A 10,773-nucleotide genomic window follows, 5' to 3' on the forward strand; every position below is an offset into this window, starting at 1 on the left:
CAACAATTTTACAAAATTCAAGTTAAAAACAAAAATACTTATTAGCACATTTGAACAAGAATTAAAAAAAATCTATCTAAAACAGCTTCACGATTTATAGATTACTTTAGTATAAAAAATTCTAAACTTTTAATTATATTTATTTCGATATTGCAACTAATTTAGATGTACATACTATAAAATTAAGCTCAAATAAACGTTAACATTGAAGAGTAATTAACAATAAGTTGAAACTATTTAAAGCTTTCACATCGAGACAATTTAATAGCTTATTGGAAACATCGATGACTGAGTACAGAGAGCATGTATATGTGATTAATAAGTTTGTATGATGATATATGTATAACTTGTAAACTTTCATATGTCAAAACTATTGGTCTGGTTTTTCTAATTAGAATATCAAATGCTTAAGTTATACTGTCAATAAATAAGTTTAAAAACAAGATTAACTGTTTTTTTTTTTTTGGGATTTATGCAATTCGTAACACATATATAATTAATAACTGTTACTAAAACTACTAACAACTATTTATAATTAGTTTCTTTATGTGAACTTTTTTTTGATGTCGTATAAATTTAAACTTCAGGAAATATTATATGGTTTAATAAATTTTAAACTTTGTACTATTGAAAATTTAGATATAAAAACAAATTCTTGCTGATTCAAAATAAAAAATAATCGAATACAAAATAGTTCGAATTCATATCAAAACACTGACTAGATTTTACACTGACTGAAATAAATATTTAGTAATTAAAGTTTGAAATAAGATATTTACAACAATATCAAAAAAAACATATTGAATTTTGTAGAAGAAATGTTTTACACTTATCTAATAAAAACAGTTTGAGACATAATCACCAAATTTTATGTTAAATCAGCTGAAAAAGTATGATTTAAAACCATAAAAAGCAAAAATGTTATATTTTTATTAACTATCTTCTTTTCCCGCTTGAAACAAAAAGCATTTATAAAATTAAAGTCTCGCTAAATATTTATTTTAAATATAATTAAAACTAATGAAACTCTATGTTAACTTTTCTGTAGATATATTACTCAAATAACTACTTGTACGAAAGTATATATACTATTGTAAAGTAATAAACAGTTCAAACAAGAACAAAATTTAATTAAATAAACTAAAATTTGAACTCAAATTTTTTAACTTAAAAACGTCAACACTTTTCATTTTATAAGAAGAACATAAAACCTTAAATAAGATAACCAATATATAATGACTACAAAACATATACGAAAAATAATTGTATATCAATTATAACAAAACTTTTTTATTTGACTTTACTATAAAATATCAACAACTTAAACACATTTAAGCACATTTCATAACTATTGATAACGATTAAAACTTTATCAACAATAACTGATAAAAAACATCAGACAAGAAAAAAAATCCTACTTATATAAAAAATAAACTTATTACAATATAATATTATAAAGAAACTTTATTTTTGTTTTTTGTTCAAATTTTATTTTTAAAACAAAGAATTGACAAAGCTTTCACTTCTGAATGTACAGCATATAAAACAAAATTCATATGAAGAAATTTTACTTTTTTTTTAATTCTCTCATTTTTACAGTACCTACGATTCTTTTTTCAAATCAAAACTTTCTCTATATTTTTATGTGGCTCAATTTTGAGCGCTTAGAAATTTTTCGATTACTTTAAAAGTTCAATACAAACACACAAGGTTTAAATGTTTCTGCTGAATTAACCAATTTTTAATATATCTTTAATACCTTATTTTGAAATTAACATGCAACTACATACATAATGACAATATTATAAAATTTTAATTAGTATGTTTGTAACAAAACAATTTTTTTGTCTGATTAAATTTTGTCAGACTCTAATTAAATTTATTGAACATTGGAATTTTACATGCATAAAATCAAAACTCAATCAAAAACAATTTCACAACCAATTTAAATGTACCATTGCAGGAATAATGGTCAAAAAGTAAAATAAAGGTCTTATTGTGGAAAAGCTTTAAAATTTTTTTGAAACACAATCAAAAAGCTTTTTATATTTTGATTCAAAAAAGCTTTATATGTATAAATATAAGTATATACAGCTGAATACGTTGTCATTCTATAAAAAACATAAAATTAGTACTTAGTTTACAATAAATATACAAATACAATATTGAAACTTATTCAGCTTTTATAAAAAAAACAATATATAATTATTTATATTTCAAAAAACAATTTTTTTTTAACTTTTAGTATACAAGGCACGTATATGTACATAGTAACTTTAGTTGCATTATAATTCTTAAAAGTAACAAAAAAAATTAGAATTAATTTTTTAATGTACCAATTACTTTAAAACTGCGCTTTAATGTTTAATAAACCACTTTCTACTAACAAACAACGTAATTTTATTCTACAATTAAAGATTCAGTTAGCTGAAGTTGTAAACTATTAAACTTTAAATTATCAACCCACTTTGTTAGATTAACAAATAAAGTTAAAACTAACTTAACCTAACAAATAAATTTACTAACTGAACTAAAAACAGTTGTATGTAAAACAGTTACTAAGAAAAATTTCATCAGTTTATGAAATTTTAGATATTAGCTTCAGGCTATAAGTTAGTGAGAATCTATTATTAGTTAGTAAAACTCAATACATAGAAAATACTTGTAATTTATGAAACCAAAAACTTTCTACCTATAGCAAATATCAGTACTTAAAACTCGTAACTTTGGGAAAAATACTTGAAATTTTCAAATTCAAAGTGTTTTAAATAAACTCACTTTAAAAAGAAATTCGAAAGTAAAAATTTATCAAACTTACAAATATAACACTGCTGGTAAAAAACAAAACTAACCAATCAAATACTTAGAGGTTATCTTAAAATATTAATTGATGCTGTCCGTAAAGTAAAATAAAAAGCTTTAGTAAAACAAATTTTCAGCACATAATTAGATGAAAATAGTTTTCTAAATATGGCTACAAACTGTAAAGAACCTTTTCATTAGCACTTTAACTACTTTTATTTTATACCCGTAGAGTTTTTAAAAGTATGCAAAAACAATTTTAATTACACAACTTACAGTCAGCTATATGAACAGGTAACGTTCAAAATCCACCTGCATTCAAAATCCACCCGCATTCAAAATCCACCCGATCAAATTCAAGAACCGCTCACATATCGAGGGTAAATGTTAGGGGTAACAGTAATAGTGAAAAATAAATAAAAAAAAAATTTAAAAATTCAAAAATATATAATATAAATTAATATATAAAAAAATATAATTAAAAATTGGGTGGATTTTGAAGGTGGGTGGATTTTGATAGTATACCATATGAACAACCTGAATAACTATAAACTATTTTCTGGAGTAAATTACCAAACTAAATTTAGATTTAAGGTTAGCATATTATCTAAATCTACTCACTTAAAACCAATTTTCAATTTTTTTTTTTTTTTAAACCAAGGTTCACGTGTTTAACGTTTTTATTACAAGTATTGTAACATTTTATCCTTACATTTTACATTATTTATATGTTTTTTTACATTACAATTGAATTTTATTTTAAAAACTATTCAAAAACTCTTTAAAGTTTTACAACATAAAATGCTTTTTTTTAGATATTTACTTATGTACCTTTTTTTTGAGTATGAACTAACAAATTCAAAATTTTGTACTTTAAACCAGCCAACTTAAGTATCTGTATTGATAAGTTTTGAAAGTTAATTATGATATCATATATAACCAGTATAAAAGAAAAATGTTGAAAGATAAAAGGTTAGAAAACTGGTAAACCTGGTGAACTTTCTAAAGTCAATTTAACGTTTAAATACTTAACAAAACTACAAAAGAAAACCTTAAAACAAAAAACTTGAAAATAATGATAAAAGACATTAACATTTTAAAATCCTATAACAAAAATAGAGATTATTTCTTGTTTAAATGAATACATATACAATAAATGAAATAATAACACTTAGAAAAAAATTATCACAGCAAAGCAATTAACAAAATTTAATTTTACTCTATATGAAAATTAATGTTTAATTATTCAGTTCACAGTTTTTCAGTGCTAAAAATATTAGATAAGTATACTTATATTGAAATTAATACTACTCTACAAATATATCTAATAGTTAATACATACAACACTTATTTTTTAAAGATTTTATTTCTTTTTTTTTTCATTTATTTTCATTGTCTAATTTTTCTTTTGTAATGTTGTTTTTTTTTTAATTCAATAAACATCTCTAATTTTTCATACATGACAAAGAGTTTTAGAAGACAAATGTGTTATTGTTTTTAGCATTTGGAACTTCCAATGGAAGATTATTTCATATACTTGTTTGAACATCTTAGATCAAATGAACTTATGCTAACTTTGTTCTTTGATAAAAGAAAAAGCTATTTTAAAACCAAGATATACTTTTAAGATGTTCATGATGTTACTAAGTTCAGGGTGGCCATTGGTTTTTTAGAAATTTATCCACAATTTTTGAGAGTACATGTTTTCTTTTATTAGTAGTAAATGAATTTAAGCTGTAGAACAAAATTAGTTTAAAAATACTGTAATGCTACTTAATTTTTTTTTTATAAAAGATGATTACAAAGTAATATATAATTTGTACTGTTTACATTAGTTTTATCATATATCCTAAATTTCATTATTTTACAATTTTAAATTAATTATAACTCTAAGTATCTTAATAATTTTGTTCAAAATTTAAATTTTTTCTAGGTAAAATGACCATCCTGATGTAATTAAGTGACAATATTTGAATTATGAGACCTAATTTTTCTAAATTCACTTGACATTCATGTAAAACTTTATTTTGCTCATTTGCATACTAGCTCATTATAACATAACATTCTATTGAACCACTAAAAAGTCTTGTTTCAACAGTCTTCAGAACAGGGTTTCCTAAAGTGGGCCACTTGAGAAATTTAGGAGGTCATAAGCTGCAAAGGGGGCTAAATTAGGGACCATAAAGCCAAAATTTGAAACTTAAACTAGATGGTCAGAAGTTGATATTTAAAAGCAAAAAAATTTAGTTGTATTTAAGGGTCAAGAGAAACCCTGTAAGAAGGGAAAATAGTTTTTTTTTCTTTAGGGGAGCCTTATAAAAAATAGGTTTGGGAAGCCCTGCTTTAGAATCTTGGATGTTAAGATACTTTAAATTAGAAGTAGCCTTAAATCTTTATGATTTGATAGTTTAAATAACTATCAGAATAACTGATGCATTTTTATTTTTATACAGCTTTTTTCAAAACTGTAGACTTTTTTGTAAGAAAAATTTCAAAAGTTACATTCTTTTGTAATAAAAACTTTTTTTTTAATTAATTGGTAACTTATTACTTAAAATCATTTCAATTTTAACTTTTAATTCCAAAAAATTTTAAATTGTGGCCGTATGGGTCCTAGTGACCACTTTGAAAACTCTCTGAGTTAATGAGTTGAAAGTTGTAAAATCAAAACTATGTGGTCCATACATATACAAAAGTATTCTAAAGTTAGTTAAAGTGTAAACATGTCAAAACCTGGAAATTTTTGTGGGAAAAGCATCATGAAGCAGGAACTAATTTTTTTAAGAAAGTCATGATACTCATGATGTACATTATTTTCAACAATTACTATATTTTGTTTGAAACCAGCTAGTATAAATATTATTACTAAATAATAGGTACTTTCCCTAAGTTGGTACTATAATAACTTTCTTTGAAGTAAAAGTAAATTTCGCCTTAAAATCAATTATCAAGGACAATAGCTTACTGCTACTAAACGTGTGTTTTAATAACTAAGAGATGATGTACTTAAGTTAGTTTAAGTAACTTAAGTCTAAAGTTTGTTTTAACAACTGGTTAAATTTTTGTATTATTAATAACATAAATAAATGGTAAAAAACTTAGCTTAAAACAAAAAGTAAAAATAAAACTTTTAAAAATAAAAGCTAGTTTGTATCGTCTTGTAGACGTATAGAAAAATCGCTTTTAAAATTTTACAAGTTTTTATTTCATCTTATAATAATTTAAATTTCAACTTCTATTTAACTCTTAATCTTAAATTTATTTTTATCTTACTAAATTATCTGTCCAAATATATAGTTACTCACTGAAGTTTTATGAATTTTTGCCAGTTTATTGTCGATTAGTAAATTAATTTTTGCGCAAGCCGTTTTGCATGATTTTTGAAAGTTTCAAAATTACGTCATAATCTATTTATGCTGAATATTTGTGTGTTTTGTTTACTGCTTTATTTTGAACTTGTTATGAAGTTGATGAGTGCATAAGCACAAGTCCTTTAAGTTTGAGTCCTTGAAGTTTTAGATCTTGAAATAAGCATTTATATATATATATATATTAAATTAATCATTTAAAAAAAAAAAGATGAACTTCGACCCAATAAAGTTAAACTACTTTATGAAAAATATACCGCTGTGCAACGAGCTACAGTATATATCCAAGATGTACAACCAATATACAACTTCGTAGAAAGACTGAGATGGCGCGCGAGTTTCTTTAAGATCCGGAAAACCGAAGAAAAGAAGCACCAAGAGGAAGACAAAAACCATCAAAGAAATGTTTGCCCTACAAGAAACACACCACCACCGGACGCAAGGTTAGCTGATTTTGAAAACGCTTTGTACAGGTTATTAAGTAATATTAAATTTAAAAAATACAACAACAGTTTATTAAACACCATGAAAAAAAATATGAAGAATATATCATCCTCTGACAAATTATTTATTTTTTCTGACAAATCAACTAACATTTACATATTAGACAAAAATACATACAATAAACTTTTGAAAGAAAATATCACATCAGACTACAAAAATTCAGACCCAGGAATAATTGAAAAACTAAATGAAGAAACCTATAAATTCATCATCAAATACAATGTAAAAGGCAAAATTATAAAATATAGAACAAAAACCTGCATTCATTACCATCAAAGACCACAAAAAAGATTTTCAAACAAACTAAACTGTAGAGTTTTGAACCCCTCCAAATCCTCTTTTAAAAAATTCACAAAAGCTAAACTAGACACAATAAATAAAAGAACAATAACAGGCTCAAAACTAAATCAATGGAAAAACACTGACAGCGTTATAAACTGGTTCAATAAACTAAAAACAACCCCTAAAACCCGATTCATAAAATTCAATATCACTAAATTTTACCCATCCACAAAACCAACTTCAGTTAATTCACTAAAATTTGCTGAAAAATTCACACCAATCACAAACAACGATCAAAACTTAATACTACATTCCTGCAAAACTACAATCTTTCACGAAAACAAAACATGGGAAAAAATAAACACCTCTGACCTATTTAACGTTAGCATGGGATCCTACAATGAAACCGAAGTGTGCAACATGGTAGGACTTTTCATGATAAGCGAAATAAAAAAAACTAATATATTCAATGAAGAAGAATTCGGCAAATATAGAGACGATGGGCGGTCATCCAATCTAAATCGCCGAGAACCATAGAAAATACCACAAAAAAATTACACAAAATTTTTAACAAATGGGGACTTAAAATAACAGTGGATGCAGGCCTAATCAAAACAAATTTTTTAGATATCGAACTAAACTTACCCAACAAAACATACACCCTATTCAGAAAACCAAATTCGGACATCCTTTACGTAAACTACAAATCAAACCACCCTAATCAAATATTAAAATAATTACCTATAACTATTAATGAAAGACTAAACAATTTATCAAGTAACGAAGAATCATTTAACCGCATAAAACATAGTTATCAATCAGCACTAAAATCCGCCAACTACAAATTCAACCTAACGTACCAAAAAGCAAATTAAAAAACAACAAAAAAGCAAAGAAAAAGAAAAAATATTTATTTCAACCCACCTTTTTCCCTAACTGTAGCAACTAAAATAGGCAAAGAATTCTTAAACCTGGTAAATAAACACTTTGACACAAACCACTCATATCACAAAATCTTTAACAGGAATACACTCAAAATTTATTATAGCTGTATGGAAAATTTAAAAACAAAAATTCTAAATTAAACACAATAACAAAATATTAAACAAACTAAACTTCAAACAACAAGAAAAAACCTACAACTGCAGGAAAGAAAAATGCCTGTTAAACAATAATTTCATATCAAAAAATATAATAAAAACCAAGCAACTATAAAAACAGATGATATAACAAAATTTTACGTAGGTTTCACTAGTACAACATTTAAAAACAGATATAGCAACCATAAAGCAAGCTTTACCAACAAATTAAAAAGACACAATACCGAACTATCGAACTATATTTGGGAATTAAAAGACGCAAAAAAAGACTATAGTTAAAAATGGGAAATACTCTGCAGAACTAAAACAAAACCGAAAAACAATAAAACATGCTATTTATGCTGCTTGGAAAAGTACGAGATTGAAAAAATTTAAAAAATTTTATCATAAAAGAAAAGGAAGACAGCAACTCTGCCTACAAAATCAAAACATGTATTTTAAAAGAACAAAAACCACTAAATAATAACAAAAAAATAACAACAAAATAAATCCAAAAACAAGAACAAACAAAGCAAAAATAAGTTAACTTGTACATAAGTTGTTTTTAAAATAAACTAACTAAAATTATTCAATTTTAGTTGAAACGTCACAATGTGATTTTTTATGTGATTCTTTAAAAATCTTACTTTGTTCTTTATTATCGTTCTAAGGAGTTGCATAAAGCATCGAAACTAAGTAAACGATTTGAAAATTAGTTGTTTTTTTATATTATAAATATATATATATGTAGAAATAAATAAATATATATGTATATATATAAATGCTGTGATCTTCAGCTAGTATATGTATAGCACTTAAAGTTTTAACATCATTATTAACTTTTAAACTAATTTACTCATTGTAAAGAAAAAAAATTTTGTTTATATTGGAAGATACGAAAAAAATTTTCAAAATTTAGTTACGTTTGCTAAAGTATACTTTTTCAGTTTTCACTTTCATGTTTTATTTATTTTTTGTTTTTTAAAAGTATTAAAACATTTGAGTAATTTTTTACAACAAGCTTATCAATATTGGGATTTTTTAGAAAACTAAGCACCTAAATAAAATATACTTCAAAATATTTTAACTTTATTGTTGTATTTATTTTGTTTTTCAAATTAAACAAGCAAACTAACTTTGATTTAGATTAAAATTTATCTAAATCTTTAAAGTATATAGATAATAGTTTAAACACATAACTTAAAAATAATTGAGTTTTTTTTAAGTTTTGTTCAAAACAAAAACAGTTCCAGGGTTTAAAGTTGGTTTTATATTAAACCCTTATATTTATTTAGTTTCAAGGCAACAATTGACTTATAAAACTATTTAAAGTCAACCTTCATCTTTCAAGTTAGTCAATTGTATCAACAAAGTAACAATTCCAAGTGAACATGTAACTCTTAGTAATGATAGTTTTGCAAAACAAATCTATTTTCAAAACAATGTTTTATTTCTTGTTATGCTTACTAAAAAATTAATTGAGTATGACATAAATATTTAATAAACTCAAATATTTTTTTCATTAAACTAGTTTTTAAATTGTTCAATAACAAGCCCGTCTAGTTGATAAATTACCTGAAAACATTAAACATTTTTTAATGATAAACTGTTTCTTTAATTAAATTCTTTTATAACTTTGTTTATTATTTTGCATAATTTCAGAATTAGTAATTTTCTTAAATAAAGTTACAAATTTTTAACAGTTTCAGGCAAACCTTAGTAATACTTTTAATTTTAAAACTTTAAGTTAGAATGTTTAAGTTTAGTTTGGCTCTACATATAGAATATATGTACAGCTTTGTAAAAAACATCTCACCAACTAAATTTATTACTTTTTTTCTAGATAGTAAGAACAAATTGAGTTTGTTTTTAATCAACTCATTATATTAAAACTTTCAAAAGTATAGATTTTAAACTTACTGTACTTTATTATCAATTCATCTGAGAACTTTTTAAGTTTTTGTAAATAAGAAGATAGAAAAATTGAGAAATTTTACGATGCTTCATAACATATTTATAAATTGTCGAGATACGAAACGTTAGTTTTCAACTTTGCATTAAAGCTTTCTGTAATTGATGTTTTGAGTAAACATAAGTCCCTAGCAGAATTATACAAAATATTGTCGTCAACTTGTTAGTGATAAATCAAAATTGCGTTACTTATAAAAAAGTATAAGTTGAGTTAGTAAACATATTCTCAAATACAGCTTCAAATTGCTTGCGATTTCTACGATTATAAAATAAGTTTCTTACTGAAAATTTTTAAAGTTTCAGTATTTAAAGAATTAAATTACAAATTGAAAACTTAGCATTTCAATAATTAATTTTAAAATCAATGAACTAGGATTAGCGATGTACTTTATAATAAACCAATTACTAGCCATTTTGAATATATCTAATTGAGAACCATTATTAACCAGACCTCTGTAAACTAATGATTCTATACACTAAAACTTCAATAGACATGGTGAAATTGCCAAGTAGTTAAAGATTTAAAATTTACAAATATAAAAAGTAGTTTACAGTGACCTACATATTTATTTTTTTATGTTTATATGGATTTGAATATTTAAATTAACATTCAATTCAGCTATATTTTACTGCAAGACAAATAGAAAGTTAAATATTTCTCAAAAGAAAAGTAATAGAAAGGAAATTTTAAATCCATCAACTAAATTTTAGTAATTATTCTTTAAATCTTGCTATGTAAAAAGAAAGTTGAACTATTAAAGGACTTG

This window comes from Thalia democratica, chromosome 2 (genome assembly GCF_965202585.1).
Source record: "Thalia democratica chromosome 2, ktThaDemo2.hap1.1, whole genome shotgun sequence".
Lineage (NCBI taxonomy): Eukaryota > Metazoa > Chordata > Thaliacea > Salpida > Salpidae > Thalia > Thalia democratica.